The 16,175-nt window shown below is 41.4% G+C and overlaps 1 long non-coding RNA gene across 2 annotated transcripts; it reads right to left on the minus strand.

The window, feature by feature from the left end:
* Nucleotides 1-4,108: 4,108 nt before the first annotated feature.
* On the minus strand, nt 4,109-15,136 carry LOC121030217 (uncharacterized). 2 transcript variants are annotated; one of them, XR_005790117.1, is made up of 5 exons: nt 15,071-15,136; nt 12,440-12,484; nt 8,209-8,360; nt 4,514-4,629; nt 4,109-4,362 (listed from the first exon to the last, which is right to left on the minus strand). It is a non-coding gene; the product is annotated as an uncharacterized LOC121030217 (long non-coding RNA). The 2 variants fall into 2 exon arrangements; XR_005790118.1 differs by having other exon boundaries at nt 12,307-12,484; nt 15,071-15,133.
* Nucleotides 15,137-16,175: the final 1,039 nt, after the last annotated feature.

Below are 16,175 nucleotides of genomic sequence, written 5' to 3' on the forward strand. Positions count from 1 at the left end.
TAACTTTCATCACCTACAAAAGCTTCATCATTTTACCACCATTTTTATATTTTTTAGTCACAATTTACCTTTTTATTTTGTGTATTTGTTAACAAATTATTGAAGCTATAGTTATCATTAATACTCCTTTACTTTGACCTTAAATTATAGTTAAGTGGTTACACATCATCCTATTACAGCGTTAGAATTTTTTAAGTCGGGCTGTATATTTACCTTTATCAGTGTGTTGTATACTTTTGTATGTTCTCATGTTGCTGATTGACAGACTTTCATGTCAGTTTGAAGGATTCCTTTCAGCATTTCTTGCATGCCAGGTTTAGTGGTGATGCAGTCTTATAGCAACTCTTCCCTTCCCCCTTCCCCTTCTTCTTCTTCTTTTTCCTCTTCTTCCTCTTCCTCTTCTTTCTGAGAAGTCTTATTTTCCATCATATCTGAAAGATAACTGCTGAATACAGTATTCTTGTCTGGAATTTTTTTCTTTCAACACTTTGAATATGTGATTCCAGTCTTTCCTGGCCTATAGTTTCTGCTGAGAAATCTGCTAGTAGCCTAGTGGGGGTTCCTTTGTGTGTTATAATACTTTTTTTCCTTGGCCTCTTTAGAATTCTCTGTTTACCTTTGATTTTTGACATATTCATTATAATGCGTAGGACAATGTCCCACCTCAGTACTCTGGGTGCTGCTGTAGAGAAGTATATTTCTTCAGCCATGTTCTGCTGTCCAAATTCATATTTATGTTTGCTCGAGTGGTGTGCTAGAATCTCCTCTTGGGAAGACAAGACTGAAACAAATTCTCTCTTGTGCTTGGATAATTTCCTAGGTTGACACTCTCCATGTTTCTTCCTGACTGGAGTGACAGGCATTGGGACAGATTCACTGTCCTTACTTGCTTGACCACCCATACTGAGATCTCTGTGCTTACTAGTAGATGCACTGGTGGGCAAGACTCCTCTTGGGCCCCTTGGCATATGGTTCTGGATCTCACAACTTCCACAGTGGCTCTTTTGCTCATGGATAATTGTCTAATTGTTAAAGGAGAAAGGCAAAAGGAGGAATGTCTGGTGCCACCATTATGCTAATGTCACTCATCAGAATCTTCTAATAGTATTTCCCTAAATCCTCCGATCCACAACTTATGCCATTTTTGTCATATATTTCACTTTTATATACACTTTACTTTTTAAGTTTTTATTTAAATTCCAGTATAGTTAACATACAGCATATTATTAGTTTCAGGTGTACCATATAGTGATTGAACATTTCCATAAAATATGTGGTGCTCATCACGAGTGCACTCCTTAATCCCCATCACCTATTTAATGTGTCCTTCTGCCTACCTCCCCCTCTGTAACCATTAGATTATTCTCTATGATTAAGAGTCTGTTTCTTAGTTTGCCTCTTTCCCTCTCTGTCTCTGGCTCCCCTTTTTCCCTTTTGTTCATTTATTTTTTTTTCCTAAATCCCACCCATGAGTGAAATCATATGATATTTGTTTCTCTGACTTATTTTGCTTAGCATAATATGACTGTTGTATATACTTTAATTTTTTTACATGTTTATTTATTTTTGACAGAGAGCAAGCAGGGGAGGGGCAGAGAAAGAGGGAGACACAGAATCTGAAGCAGGCTCCAGGCTCTGAGCTATCAGCACAGAGCCCAAGAAGGGGCTCAAACCCACCAGCTGTGAGATCGTGACCTGAACTGAAGTCAGACGCTTAACTGACTGAGCCACCCAGGTGCCCCTACATATATACCTTAAACACATAAGATGTTTTTTTTTGTTTTGTTTTGTTTTGTTTTGTTTTGTTTTTTACTATTTTTGCCTTAAAGAGTCACTTATTTTTAAGAATTTAAAGAAATTAAAGAAATTAAAAATAAAGAAAATGATTTTTTATTTTACCTCTACTTACTCTATCTCCAATGCTTTTCATTTCTTTATGTAGTGCCAAGTTTCTGTCAAATATCATATTCTTTCTGTCTGAATAACTTTTTAAAAAATCATTTCTTATAAAGTATGTTAGTCTACAGTGAGCTACCTCAGTTTTTGTTTGTCTGAGAATATCTCATTTCTCCTTCACTTTTGAAGTACATTTTTACTGGGTACAGAATTTTGGATTGATGTCCCCCCCCCCCAAACTTTGAAGGTGTCACTCCATTGTCTTCTTGCTTGCATTATTATCAATGATAAATCTTATGTAATTAATGTCCTTGATCTCCTGTAGGCAATGTTCTTTGTTTTCTCTGCTTGCACTCAAGATTTTCTTTTTGTCATTGGTTGCAGCAGTTTGAATATAATATTCCTAGTTGTGGTTTATTTGATATTTATGCTGCCTACTGTCTTTGAGCTATTTAGATTTTTGTTTTGCTGTCTGCCACAAATTTTAGAAAAATCTTGGCACTTATTTCTTCTTTCTGATTTCCTCTTCTCTTTTTGGGATCTAATTGTTTGTATATTTTGTGTGCTCTATTTTTGTTGTTGTTGTTTTACTTTTTGCTCATTTGTGTTTCAGCTGAGTAATTTCTAGTGACCTGTCTTTAAGTTCTCTCATACTTTTTTGGCTATGCTGACAACACTAATAGGTCTGTTGAGATCTTCTTTTAATATATAATCTCTGTTACTGTATTTTAGATTGCTGATATTTTCATATTATTTCTAATGGTTTACATTTCTTTGATGAAATTGCCTATCTGATTATTCATGTCATCTATTTTTTCTACCTTTTCTAACAGAGCCTGATACTTCCTTTCCTAAGAGCACCTGATGAGATGAATGGAGGAAAAACCTACACAAATCTGGATCATATCCATTTTTGATACTTATTATTGCTTTGTCTCTTCAGGCTATGTTTTTTTCTTGCCTTTTGGCATGTCCCATATTTTTTGCTGTTGTTAAAAGTCAGACATGTTGTATACTTAAGTAAATATTTTTGTGCTGGAAGAAAAGCAAGCTTTTGTCTCCTGTTGATTTCAGTGTGGGAAGGTTTGTGTTATCCAGTTGAAAATGAAGTTTTTTTGAAGTTTGTTGTTACTTTTACTGTCCTCATGCATCAGAGACTTCTGCTTCTACCAGTGCAATGTTGTGTTTAGTGCATGAGCTAATAAACCACAGCATTTTCCTCAAAACCTGCTCCTATTTTGGCTCTAGTTCTACCTACTAACCTCTGTATCTTTACTTTGTACTGCATGTCAGATAAAATCTTTCTCTCACGGTGCTCCTAGCCCTATCCCTTCATTTTTACTCAGAGCTTGTTAGCGCAATGTGGGAAGTAAGAGTGAGGTTATTCTCTGAAGTTATAATTCAACCTTCCTTCTAGACAGTCATTGAGTCTGTGTCTTGCGGCTATGGCTTTCACAAGTTTTTCTACCCGTTCTCCCAAAGATCATATGGGCATAGCATGTATGTGCACCCTTCTTCCATGGGTAGATTTTTTTCCCCCTATTCCCTTCCACCAGTTGTAGTAGGTATTCTCAAGTGCCCTTGGGCTACTGTTTTTGTTACCTTTTCTCCTGTAGATTAATGTTTCTGTTCTGTAAGGAAGACAGAAAAATGGTTGTGGATGGATCTCAGCAATACCTACTGCCCCATATCCCCCAGCCAGCTCTGTGGGGGAGCCTTCTCAGGGTTCTCTGATTTTCCTTGTGAATGCCTAATGGGGTCCTGGAGGAAATGCTTTCAAGAGGGTGTGTACCTATAATTAAGAGTCTGTTTCTTAAAAAAATTTTTTTTTAAGGTTTATTCATTTTTCAGAGACAGAAAGAGACAAAGCATGAGTTGGGGAGGGGCAGAGAGAGAGGGTACACAGAATCCAAAGCAGGCGCCAGGCTCCCAGCCCGACGCGGGGCTCAAACTCACGAACCACGAGATCATGACCTGAGCTGAAGTCAGGTACTTAACCAACTGAGCCACCCAGGCGCCCCAAGAGTCTGTTTCTTGACTGTACAACTGAAACTAATATAATAGTGTGTGTTAACTAACTAGAATTAAAGTGAAAACTTAAAATTAGAAATAAAAATTAATTAATTAATTTAACTAAATAAATTAAAAAAGAAAGTGTGGACCTCTCTGTGTCTGTGGTCAAAGAGGTTTCACACTCTCAAACTAGACCACATTCAGATTTTAGAAATTCATTAAAATTTTCTCTCTGAATCTTCCTACTGGCATTATTGAGTCCTGTTGGGTGTCTTGGTGGGCCTTGTTTCTCTCTGTGGTGACTCTCTAGATTCTCAGATTTTTGTCCTGTGACCTGAATTCCCTAACGAGTGTAAGAAAAGTAATTGAAATTTTTCCTGAAATTGTTTATATTGTAATGGTGACAGTAACATTCTTCTAGCTTTGTCCATCTGAAACTATTTCTTCTCATTTCTAAAGTTGGAAAGGAAGAAGAAATATGGGAAGGTAAGTAATGCTATGGATAACCTACTTTGAACCATGCATTGTGTTCAATCACTCATATCATCTAATTTAGCCATTAAACAATTCTATGAGACAGGAACCATTATTATTATTACCATACCTGTTCATGTTCTTAATAATTTTGTGTACTGCCTTCACTTTATCTTGTGTCATAATCACAATGGTCATATGAGCAAAGAGATGGTGATTACCTTGGTGCAGTTATACGGCCAGTACCTAGCGGAATGGTTAGCACATAGTGAGTGCACAATAAATGCTTATTAAATAAATTTGTGTAAACACAGACCTCAGGCACATATAAGGTAATCATTACATCATCTCCATGTTCCCTCCCTTTCCCACATCACTGAAAGGCTGGGATGGGATAGGATCAAAATGGACTCAAAATGCATTTGAGTGGACTCAAAAATGCATTTCTTCATTCATTGGCTGACTGAGATTGAGAGGGTGGTGGGAAAGAATCCCAGAGGGTGGGGCCTGGGCAGGTGCCTTGACTCTCATCCTCCCACATCACTGGCTCTATTCTAGGAAATGTGCTCCTCCTTTGGAGATATGGCCTTTGACTATTTGACATTCTCACAGCCAAGTTTTCAGAGCTGCATTCTTTCACCTTTTTCTTCTCCCCACTTGCCACTTTGCTTTCTTTTATCTCATGATAGAACATCTCTGTCTCAACATTCCAAAGTCCTGCTGCCTTCCTTAAAATCGATTTTATAGTATGAAAAGGGACCATTTTATAGTATGAAAGGGACCATCATGCAGAGGTGTACATTTGAGATCTGCACAATGGTGCATGTATGGCGGTGAAATGCAGCTCTGCTCACTAAGACAGGCCGTGAGAACAGCTGCCATGTCTGCTGGGGCCACAGAATCTTTTCACATTTTCACAAACCACTGTGGATTAATTATGACCCTGATCATATGTGAGGTTGAGCTTAACATGGGAGCAGATGTACGGAATGCCCCCTTCCCTTTGATCTCCAAATTTATAGTAATTTCCTTGAGGTACCCTCAGTCCCCTTCTGGTTGCCACCCTCTTCTATTTCTTGTATTTCTTCTCCCACATGCTTACATTCGTCTTGTTTTTGCCTCATTTGTTCCTCCTCTGCCCACCCACCCTGCTCCACCACAGTCCTTGCTTTTCTTCTCCACCTCTATTCCACTTTTTACTGGTATTCTGAAACCAGTCCCGATGCCTGCACCTGCTCAGGAAATTAAAATGTCTAATCTTTTTTGGCCGCGATGCTGCTGTGAGGCTAAACTGACAATCTGCTAACTACAGACTCAGAGCTAAAAGAACAGAGTGTTTTGCAATCAGGGCTAGAATCACAGGTGGTGGATTCTTTTTTAGCTTTCCAAAGCCAACAAAGCAAAAGAAAACATTCCACATTTCCTTTCTGCCTTTTCACTTCCCACCTGCCTTTTCCATTAACCAGTGGGGGGAGAGCCTCTGAGGAACACAATCTAAGCCTTTGGGTTTTTTCTCTCTCTTTTTTTTTTTTTTTTTGGTCAGAAATCAGAAGGGGGAGTGGCTGTGGGTCTCTTTGCTCCCCTTCCCCGTTCTCACTACATCTTCTATCTCACACTTCCTTCTTGTGAATAATCTGCTTCCCTTCCGAGGCATGTGCCCAGGCTGCCACAGGCATCCGAAGGCATTCTGAGCAGCTGTGATAAGCAGAAACCTGCAAGGCCTGGGGGTAGGACCACCTGCCCACTGCCAGTTGTCAGGCTTGGAGACAGGTTAGTTCTCTGAGGGAAATCTGCTTCTCTGAAGGAGGCACCTGCTCTACTTCCATAGAGGAACTTTTCACAGAATGGGCACAGGTTTGGAAGACATCTCCCCAAGAGATGATACAGCTTGAAGACCGAAGACAGGAAGGCCCACAGAGGACGTGTGTTGAGTGGTCTTGAAGGGACAGGAGGAGAAGGAAAAGAAACTGTAACCACAATTGCTTGAACACGCCACACACATCCCATGTTAGAATCTCTGCTGACCTATTTCTTTTGTCATCCTCCCTCAAATATAAGCTTCATATGGACATGAATTTTTTTTTTCTTCTAACTACCACATCCCCAGTACTCAGGGAACTATCTAGTGAATAGTAGGAGCTCATTAAACATTCATTAAATGCATGAACCCAGGGGACATCTCAAGTGTGCCAGGCACCATGCTGGGTGCTTTACATAATTTTATCTTATTTCAAAATCAAGCCATCTTGCTGAAAAATTGTTTATGGGTGTGCACACTTTACAGATAAGGTGACTGCTGCCCCATGGTGTTAGAGACACCTGGGTTCTTTCACAGGGTCTTGATCTCTGGCATGTTAACCCCAGAGCCTGCATCCACCAAAATCTGCTGCTTTCTGAGCACTGATGACCATGAGTCTTCCCCCTCTTTCTCTTCTGGTCCTTAGCCTGTGACAGCAAAGACTTTCAGTTGCAGCCTTTGAACACTTTCTAGGATAGGTAAGAGTTTCTTGGGCCCTCTTTCTGAACACATCTCTGGTTGGACACTTCTCATAGCAGTGGTCCTCCTAGTTGGCTTCCTGCTTTTCTCAGAGCATTCTGAGAGATGGCACCTCTTCATCTGTACTTACTCTGTTTTTATCCGTGATTCAGGGATTTCACTTAGAGAGCTCCACCGAATCTCAAAGGAATCGAATATTAAGGCTTTTTTTTTGTATCACCAGTATTTGTTTTCTTCTTTGGGAGAGTGGCAGCTTCCTGGATCCCCATGTACAAACAGCGCAGGTGAGCTACTGAGAAGGTTAACAAGCTACTCCTTCCACCTTGCTGCTAGGGAGAATCGTGTAAGTGAGCACATGAGGTCCATGAGGTCTGGAGCCCAGTGGTGGGAGTGGTGTCCTTCTTCTGGAAGCAGCATGTTCCCTGTCCTTTTTAGGTGCTGCACCCAGGATTCTGCTCTGGAGATCTGCTCTGCACAATTTCCTCAGCCTGCAAGCCTGCTCGGCCCCATACGATGGTTGCTGCTCAACTATGGCAGCTCCGTCCTGTTGTTGGCTGACGGCCTCAGGTCTGAACCCCTTGTCTATCCCATCCCTCATCTCTTATTCTACACTGTTTTCAGGTTGTTGAGATTCCAGCCTCATTACTCATTCACCTGACTCTATCGTGGGCTAGACCTTCAGGCTCAATGCCGTTCCCTGCCTTTCTGGTTCTTTGTGGCTCTTCCTACACCAGCAACATTGCCTTAAGCAGCCTCATCCTAATGTAAACTTGGTTGTGTTCAAGTGGTTCTGTTCTTCAGAATCCTGGATGGCTTACCAAACATTTGGTATTCTACATCCTGCACCGAAAAGTTGATATGCCCCTTCTCATCTAATCCTCACAAAAAGTGTGTGCCTCAGAGTTTCATACATTCTTCTAGTCCTCAACTGTCTGTCTGGCCTTGCCCAGTCCCTGTGTGAATGTATTTGTCATTAGCTATTCTCTGTGCACCCACTTGGTGGCAACAGATGGGAGAGAGTGATGGGCCAGATGTGAGACAGAACGGAGCCATATGGCTCTGCTTGCGGGTGGCATCGGGCTGCACTTCGTTCATACTCTTCTCAGGGTAGAGTCCGGGCCACCTTCGCCTCTCCTCAACATCTATAATGTCTTCCTGACCAGCTGCCCTCCAGCTACTCCCCATTGCATCTTTTCTCTGTACAACAAACTAAATCATCTCCTCAGAAAGGAAATCTGACACAGCATCCCCAACCCCAAATCCTAAATGACTTTCAGTCTTTTAAAGATCAAGTCAAAAACTGATAGCTTGGCTTCTAAGGTATCAACCTGTTTCCTCCTACTGATTCAGCTTCTGCACACATCACTGCCTTCTGCTCCCTTCATTCCAGACCCATTGGCCACCTGTGAGTCCTTGTGTGATGAGTTCTTCCCTTCCTGGGGCCTGTCTCTTTCTTGTTCATGAATGCAGAGTCCTCCTTCTTCAAAAGCATGTGGGGTCAAGCAGAAGAATGCCAATGAATGTGAGCCAAACCTCAAAAGTTGCTTAATTTTGCAAAATGTAGGAAGCAAACTTATGATTATAAGAAAACTAGAACACTTTGAGGAACAGGATGCGATTGCCAGCCTAAGATCTTTGAAGAGGCATTTATGGTGTAGAGAACACCATGCGGTCAGGCTTTGGGATTAAACAATAACTGGGACTTTTATAGGTAGTGGTAAGTTGACTAGTTTTGAATGTGTGATTGGGTGTTTGGACAGGAATGTCATGGTTCTTGGTTTGTTAAACTACAATCTTCTCTTGATCTATGTCTGAATTTCAGTGAGAACAAGAGATCCTTGCATGAGGTAATGCCATGACCTTGCTTGTCTCCTAAGACTTGAGGACGAGCTCTTCAATGACAAAACTCACATTTTATTCATATTTGTTACCCCAATATTCAACTCAAGGCTTGGTATAGAATAGCCTTAATTAATGATGTTGATTTGGGATGAGGGTGCATGTAAACATTTTTTAGTGAAAGAAAGGAAGAGACACTAAGAGGGAAGATTCAATGGAGAAAAGTCTTAATTGTTTTTTAATGTTTGAGAGGGACAGAGCAGGAGGAGGGAAGGGGTAGAGAAAGAGGGAGACACTGAATCTGAAGCATGTTCCAGGCTCTGAGCTGTCAGCACAGAATCCAACATGGGCTCGAACCCAGGAACCATGAGATCATGACCTGAGCTGAAGTCGGATGCTTAATTGACTGAGCCACCCAGGCGCTCCTAGAGAAAAGTCTTGATGTGGGTGGGAGGGATTATTCAGGTGTGTGACAAGGGGTTAGACATAGAGAAGAGAAGGGTATCTGTTTTGATGAAGTAGGTGAAGTGGAAGAAGCAGAGGCATTTTAGGATAAGAGTGGTGTAAAAGGGGAGGTAATTTGTATAGGCTTCCACATCTCTATAATGTTGCTTCTTAGCAGTTTTTTTAAAGCTTATTTATTTATTTTTGAGAGAGAGAATGAGAGAGAGAGAGAGGAAAGAGAACGAGTGGAGGAGAGGTAGAGAGAGAGAGGGAGACAGAGAGAATTCCAAGTAGGCTCTGCACTGAGAGTGTAGAGCCCACCGTGGGACTCAAACACACAAACCGTGAGGTCATGACCTGAGGCCAAACCAAGAGTTGGACACTTAACCAGCTGAGGCACCCAGGTGCCCCTCTTAACAAAATTTTAAATAAGAGATGAGCATGTGTGCGAAAGAGAGAAAGAGAGAGGGAGAAAGAGAAGGAGAGAGAAAGAGAGAGGGAGAACTCTGACCTAAGGGCATGAGGACTGAGCATCATGGCGCAGAAAGGAAACCAGTTAATCTTGTACCATGGGTCTGCCACTTACTTGTATGAGATTGAATAAGATGCTTATCTTCTTGGAGCCTCTTCTTCTATAGAAGACAAATAATATAGCTTAATAATTTAATGTGATGATTTAATTAGCTATCACAAATGAAATATTTTTGCTAACTCTAAATCATATTGCAAATGTGTTTCTTCAAAAAATACATTTATGGTTTAGTTGAGTTGAAAAAAAAAGTTTAATTCATATAAACAGCGTGATGAATTAAGTATAAAATGTTGAAAAAACTATCAGAGGATGGGATTACAGAATACCAGCTTGGTGCATTTTTGGAAAACATTGACACAGTCTCCCATACTATGTAATAATATCTAGCTATTGTAATTATTTTTGTATGTATCTCTGTATGTCTTTCCCCATGCAGTTTGAGAAATCCTCAAAAAAAGAGATAGTATCATACTTATCTTTATATGTCAGCCTCTATTAAAGTCTAATCTATAAGCTAATTGCTCAATACCTGTATCTTGAACTGATCTGTTGAAATCTCTTATTTTACTATTGGAGAAACATGCTCAGCTTTTCAAGTGACTGTGCAAACCTAATGCAACTAAATCGCCTCATTGCCAGTCTAGTGCTTTCTTTGTAATCTGATCTCAGGAAAGAGGTAGGTCTTGAATTTGGCCTTGATGAGCAAAAGCAAAAGTAAACAGAAGGAAGGGCATTCCTGGCAGGAGAACATCTTGAGCAAAGGCACTGGGGATGAATGGGTATTGCATATTCAGGGCTCCTTTTGCCCTGGCAGCCTGGCTGCCATGGAAGGCACATACATTTTTATGGGACTTGCTAAGCTTTTACAGTTCTGAGAAAAAGAATCAAGAAGCTGTCAAAGATAATAATACAGGTTTTAATCATTTAGCAACTTATCTAGTACCAAACTCTAAGAGTTTGTCATATAAATGAATGTATGACCGAACACATAAAATAAAATAAATGCTTTTATTTTGCCAATGACTCCTTGGAAATATATCACAAAAAACTTTCTTGGTAATAATGGATCCAAGAGATCTTAATTTATTTCAAAGGCAAATGCCATTGGGTAACTTTGAAGTCACTAGGGGTCCTCCATTTAGTTTGACTTGCCTTAATGGAGTACTCACTCCAGAGAGAGAAGTGAGACACTGGTTACTGGCTTCTCTGGGTCTTGGACACATGTCATGCCTTAGTGTTGTGTGCTACCAAATTGGATAGTTGGATAGAATGCATTTCAAGGCTCACTGAAATATGTATGTAGTCGTGGAAGGCTTCTGGAGGGAGGAAGGGTGACTTTGGGAGAACCTATAGAATGGAAAACTACTGCCTAAAACCCATTAGTGTCTCCCTAATAGTGGCATGCAAAGTCCTTCAAATCCTCCCTTTTTTAGCTGTCAGTTTTGTCTCCCGACATTTCCCTTTCATGTCCACACACTCCAGTCATACTGAATTGCTTGTTCTTCCTTGAGCTCTTTCTTGCTATTTTGCACCTCTGAATCCTTAAACATGTTTATTTTTCTGCCTGATGTAACATTGCCCTCCTTCTGCCTGGAAAGAATGTCTCCTCACTGCTCAAGACCCTGACGACTCTTCTTTTTCTGTCCAAGGTACAGTTGATTGATGCTTTCTTTGTGCCACTCTGTATCTTATATCACCTTCCTTATGGCACTTATCTTACTGGACTGAATCCTTTTTTATTTTAATAAAACTTGGTTTTGTATTTATCTCTAAACTGTGAGCTTAAAGAGTCTATTGCAAGTCCCCAGTTAAGTAATGGTGATCTGTTTGTTGAACGAATAAATGGATAAAAGAAGGAATAAAAGATGTGGGATGAATAAATTGATGAGTCCAGGAGCCAACCAGTTGCATTAGGTAGGATGTAAATGTGTTTCGATTCAAGAAATAGACAAATCAACTCTATTAGCTCAACTTTCCTGGAAAGTTTCTCTGGGCATTTGAGGCCCAGGCTTGCATAATTAAACAGCTAGGTAATGGCAGGACCTGGGTTCTTTCCCTCTACTGTCATCTCCTGGCTCCCCCTTGTGGTTGCAAGGTGGCTGCCCAAAGCTTCAGTGAGGGAGGTTTCTGGGTCCATATCAAGAGAAAGGACGTTTCTCTTCTGAAATCTCTCTTAAGAGAGAGGATTATTTTCCCTGGAAGCCACTAGGTAAACATTTTCCAGTTTTATTACCCAAATTGGATTGACTGGCCCCTCCCGAACCAGTAACTTATGTGGGGGAGGTGAGATTTGCTGAGGAGTCACGTGCTCTACCTTAAAGCTGTGTGGAATTGACTTGGAGGAAAACACAGGAGGAGATGTGAATGCCCAAGCAAGTAGGGCTATTTTAAATAGGGGAGGATGGGAATTGGGGGTAAACATGGTGACTGCAACGAAATGGAAGGGACATGCCCAAAAGTCACTCATGTGGCTGTGTTGACTGGATTTTTATTCCTGGCTCCGTTTGAATTCAAGGTTCTTTCTCATTGTCTTTTTCCTTATGAAAATAAAGTAACAGTATACACACACACAAACATACACACACACACACATCTCCAAGTTTAATCTGACCTTCTGTTCATAACCTGCCATCAAGGTAAAAGTGTAAGTACCAACATCTGCTTGTGTCTCTGTCAGTCTGCAGAAAGGGACCAACTCTCCAGAGAAGCAGAGAATGCTGCTTTTGGAATCTGCATTAAGTTACCTTCAGGAGACACATTTGTCACTGTCTAATGCCTTCTTTCCCACTCTGTAAAAAAAAAAAAATTATAAGTGCCAAACTCCTATCCAAAGCAGGGAAATGCCAGTGTTTGAATTCTTGATGCACTTGCCAGGGCAAAACCTAGGGAGGTCCAATATTGTGGATCCTCATAATGTGCCAATGATTTATGCACACTGCTACCCTTAACCCTCCCAGCAGTCACACTAAAAGAGACCCAAAAGGGGCTTACAGGGAAGGTACTTTGCCTGGTAAGCGAAGCATAGCACAGACACACCCAATCCACCCTCTTCATCTGCCTCCTCCACTTACATGCTAAAGTTTTCTTTTGATACACTTCTCTTATAACTGTGGCATTTCTTTTTTGCTTCATCACAAAAACACAAACAAAAACCAAACATGATCAACCAAACAAATAACCTCTCTCCCGCAAAAACAAAACCCAAAAGACACAAAATCAAACCAAACCACCACTGCCACCACTACCACCACCACCAACTACTGGTTTCACAATAGGAGCAACTAGCGTGAGTTCAAAACTTGGACTTTGGAACAATTTTATATTCATCTCACTTAATTCTAACAAAATTCAAATCTGTTTAAAAGGTGAGGAAACTTGGACACAACAGGGAAAAGCTTTAGCTAAATATGCTTATCCTGATGATGTGTGCTATGTGGCAGGCTCCTTTTCTATTCCAGTCTTTTGTTATTTTCTCTCCAATTAAAGGAAGAAGTTCATTAATTCAACAAATAGCCATTGTACCACAGGTCAGGTACGACTATAGAATCTACAGACATAGCCATGGACAAGACCTATTTGGACCTGCTTTTTCAGAGTTTAATTTCAGAGGGAAAGATGGAGATTAAACCCATGAATCAAGATGTGATCAAGAGAATTACAGCTGGAGATAATTGCTATGAAGAAAGTAAAGCAGAAAGATGTTGTAGGAAGTGCCCAGAGTGAGGCACTAAGTTGGATAGCATTAAGGAAAACCCTTTGGAAGAGAAGACATTTGAGTAGAGACCTACGTGTTGGGAAGGACTCAGCCACAGGGAGGTATGGGGTAGTTCTTTCCAGTAAAGGGCAGGAAAATTAAAGTTTGGAAGTAAATAGTTATCCTAGTTTGTTCAGAAAGGCCAGAAGGAGTAAGAGAAGAGTAGTGGATGGTCTCTGGATTCCTGCCCTTTATTCTGTGGGTCAGCCTGACTTTAACTCATGATTTAATTATCTAGCAGCCATATCTGATATACATTATGCACACTTTGCAGATGCACAAGCCAGATTCCAGAGTAAGTGGATTACTTGAGATGATGTAGCTAGCCAAGGGAAGAGGAAAGACGCCCATGCCTCATCCATTTGCAGGTAAGTATGAGAGGGAGCAGTCCATGCAAGACTATCTTTACTTCTGAAACCAATTGCAAGTTTGGGGGTTCCTGAAACCAACCTTAGGTTCAATAATTTGCTAGAAAAAACTCAGAGCTCACTGAAGGCTGTTACACTCATGGTTACAGTTTATTAGAGGGAAAGGATGCATATGAAAGTTAGCCAAGCAAGAAGCATAGAGGGCAGAGTCTAGGAGGGTCCAAAATGTGGAATTTTCAGTGGTTCTCCCTGTGGAGTCAGGATGATGTCTCTCTCCTGATGTTGACTTGTGACAATCAACATGGACTATTACCAATCAAGAAAGCTCACCTGAGCCTTAGTATTTGGAATTTCTACTACGGCTCCATTAGGTTAGGCATGATTCATCAATTGGCCATGCAGGTAACTGTTGTCTCCAGCCCCTCCAAAGACTGACTGATATTACATGACTCAAAGCCCTCACCTCAATCACATTGTTACTATCCAGTGCATCCTGTCCCTACCCTCAATCACATTGTTAGGCTATCCAATGTGACCTTGGTGTGACCCAAGATCCCTAGGCAAAGAAACATTCCAAGGGCCCATAGATCATTTTCTAGTAGCCAAGGGCAAAGGCCAGACCTCTTTTTGGGAAGGTTAAAGTCTTGATTGCACATGGAGCTATACATTTCCACTGGACATTGCTTCTGGCACACACAACTGCCCTTCTCTTAGTCCTATAGGATGTGTTGGGTGGCAGTGTGGGTGGTGTGTGGCTAGGCTGTAATGAACAGGTGCTTCCCTACAGTGGGAGGAGCACAAGGGCATAAGCACCTCTCTTCACCTCAGATGGAACCTTTTCTTGCCTTGCCAAGTTTTTGGACTCCAGAGAAGATGCTGGTGGGCGGTTGCATGGGAGTCAATCTGGGAGCATGATAGAAAACATCCTTGACAGGCTGCCCTCACACAGCGCTCTATTCGGAAAGGGCAAAGTGGTAGGGAGGCAACAAATAATATTCTTTTTTTGTTTTATGTTTTTTTTTTAAGTTTATTTTTTGAGAGAGACAGAGACAGCACAAGTGGGGAGGGGCAGAGAGAGAATCCCAAGTAGGCTCCTCACTGGGAGTGCGGAGCCTGATGCAGGGCTCTAACCCACAAAACTATGAGACCATGGCCTGAGCCAAAACCAAAAGTTGGCTGCTTAACCAACTCAGCCACCCAGTCACTCCAAATATTCTTATACCATCACAAAGGTAACTACTTTACTTCAATACCCTGGATCCTTTGGATTCCTTATTGCTTGTGACCAAAAAGTTGTTAGCTTTGTTGGAGGGTACCTGCATTGCTTGTGAATTTCCTCTGGGCCATGACAGTTCAGGCTGCTGCCTTTCCATTGTGATGACAGCTGGCATCTGACAAAGAGAGGATGGGAACAGCACTGCCTGTGGAGCCACCTGAGATGGGTCCCTCTTCCTACTACAGCTATGCAGTCTCCATGTTAGGGCCTCATCAACCCACATCACTCTAGTCTGAACTAGTGTACCTGAAGTGGCCCTTTTTTTCACCCCTGCTCTCTCCTCCCAGATCTACCCAGGCATGACCTAATCTGAAATATCCCCCCCAAGAGTCTGTGGGGTAGGTCAATTGGGATGAAGGGTCACACAGTAGTCAATTAAAAACCCAAGTCTGTCTGTTGCTGGCTTCAGCCACTTGGGCAAATCATTTCAAATATCTGAGCTTGTTTCCTCCTCTATAAAGTGTCACAGGCTTCTTATCAATGAGTTTGTACACACAGTGCTGAAGGCAGTAATCAGTATATTATTAGGTATTATTATTGTCATGGTGGCTATTGTGAGGATTAAAGAAGGGAATACACTGTCATTAGTATATAGCCATTGCTCATTGCACATTTTCCTTTCTTGCCTCGCAAAGAGGTCTTCATTGTCCTCTTTGTCGAGCTTATCATGCATAGCATTTTGGTAGCTAAACACACACACACACACACACACACACACACAATTTCTTCACTCCCTTGTCTCCACCTACAGCAGTTCTTGCTCTTTCTTCTTCTTCTTTTTCTTAATTTCTTAATGTTTATGTATTTTTGAGAGAGAGAGTGTGAACAGGGGAGGGACAGAATCCGAGGGACAGAACAGAGGGAGACACAGAATCCGAAGCAGGCTCTAGGTTCTGGGCTGTCTGCACAGAGCACGACGCGGGGCTCGAACCCACAAGCAGCAAGATCATGACCTGAGCCAAAGTCAGATGCCCAACTGACTGAGCCACCCAGACGCTCCTACCTTCTTGCTCTTTTTCAGGTGAATCAAATGTGGCCCATTTTCAGACATTTGCCCTTGGATTATTTTTTGCTTGTACACT

Source organism: Herpailurus yagouaroundi, unplaced genomic scaffold (assembly GCF_014898765.1).
Source record: "Herpailurus yagouaroundi ecotype Mexico unplaced genomic scaffold, PumYag 140, whole genome shotgun sequence".
Classification (NCBI taxonomy): Eukaryota; Metazoa; Chordata; class Mammalia; order Carnivora; family Felidae; genus Herpailurus; species Herpailurus yagouaroundi.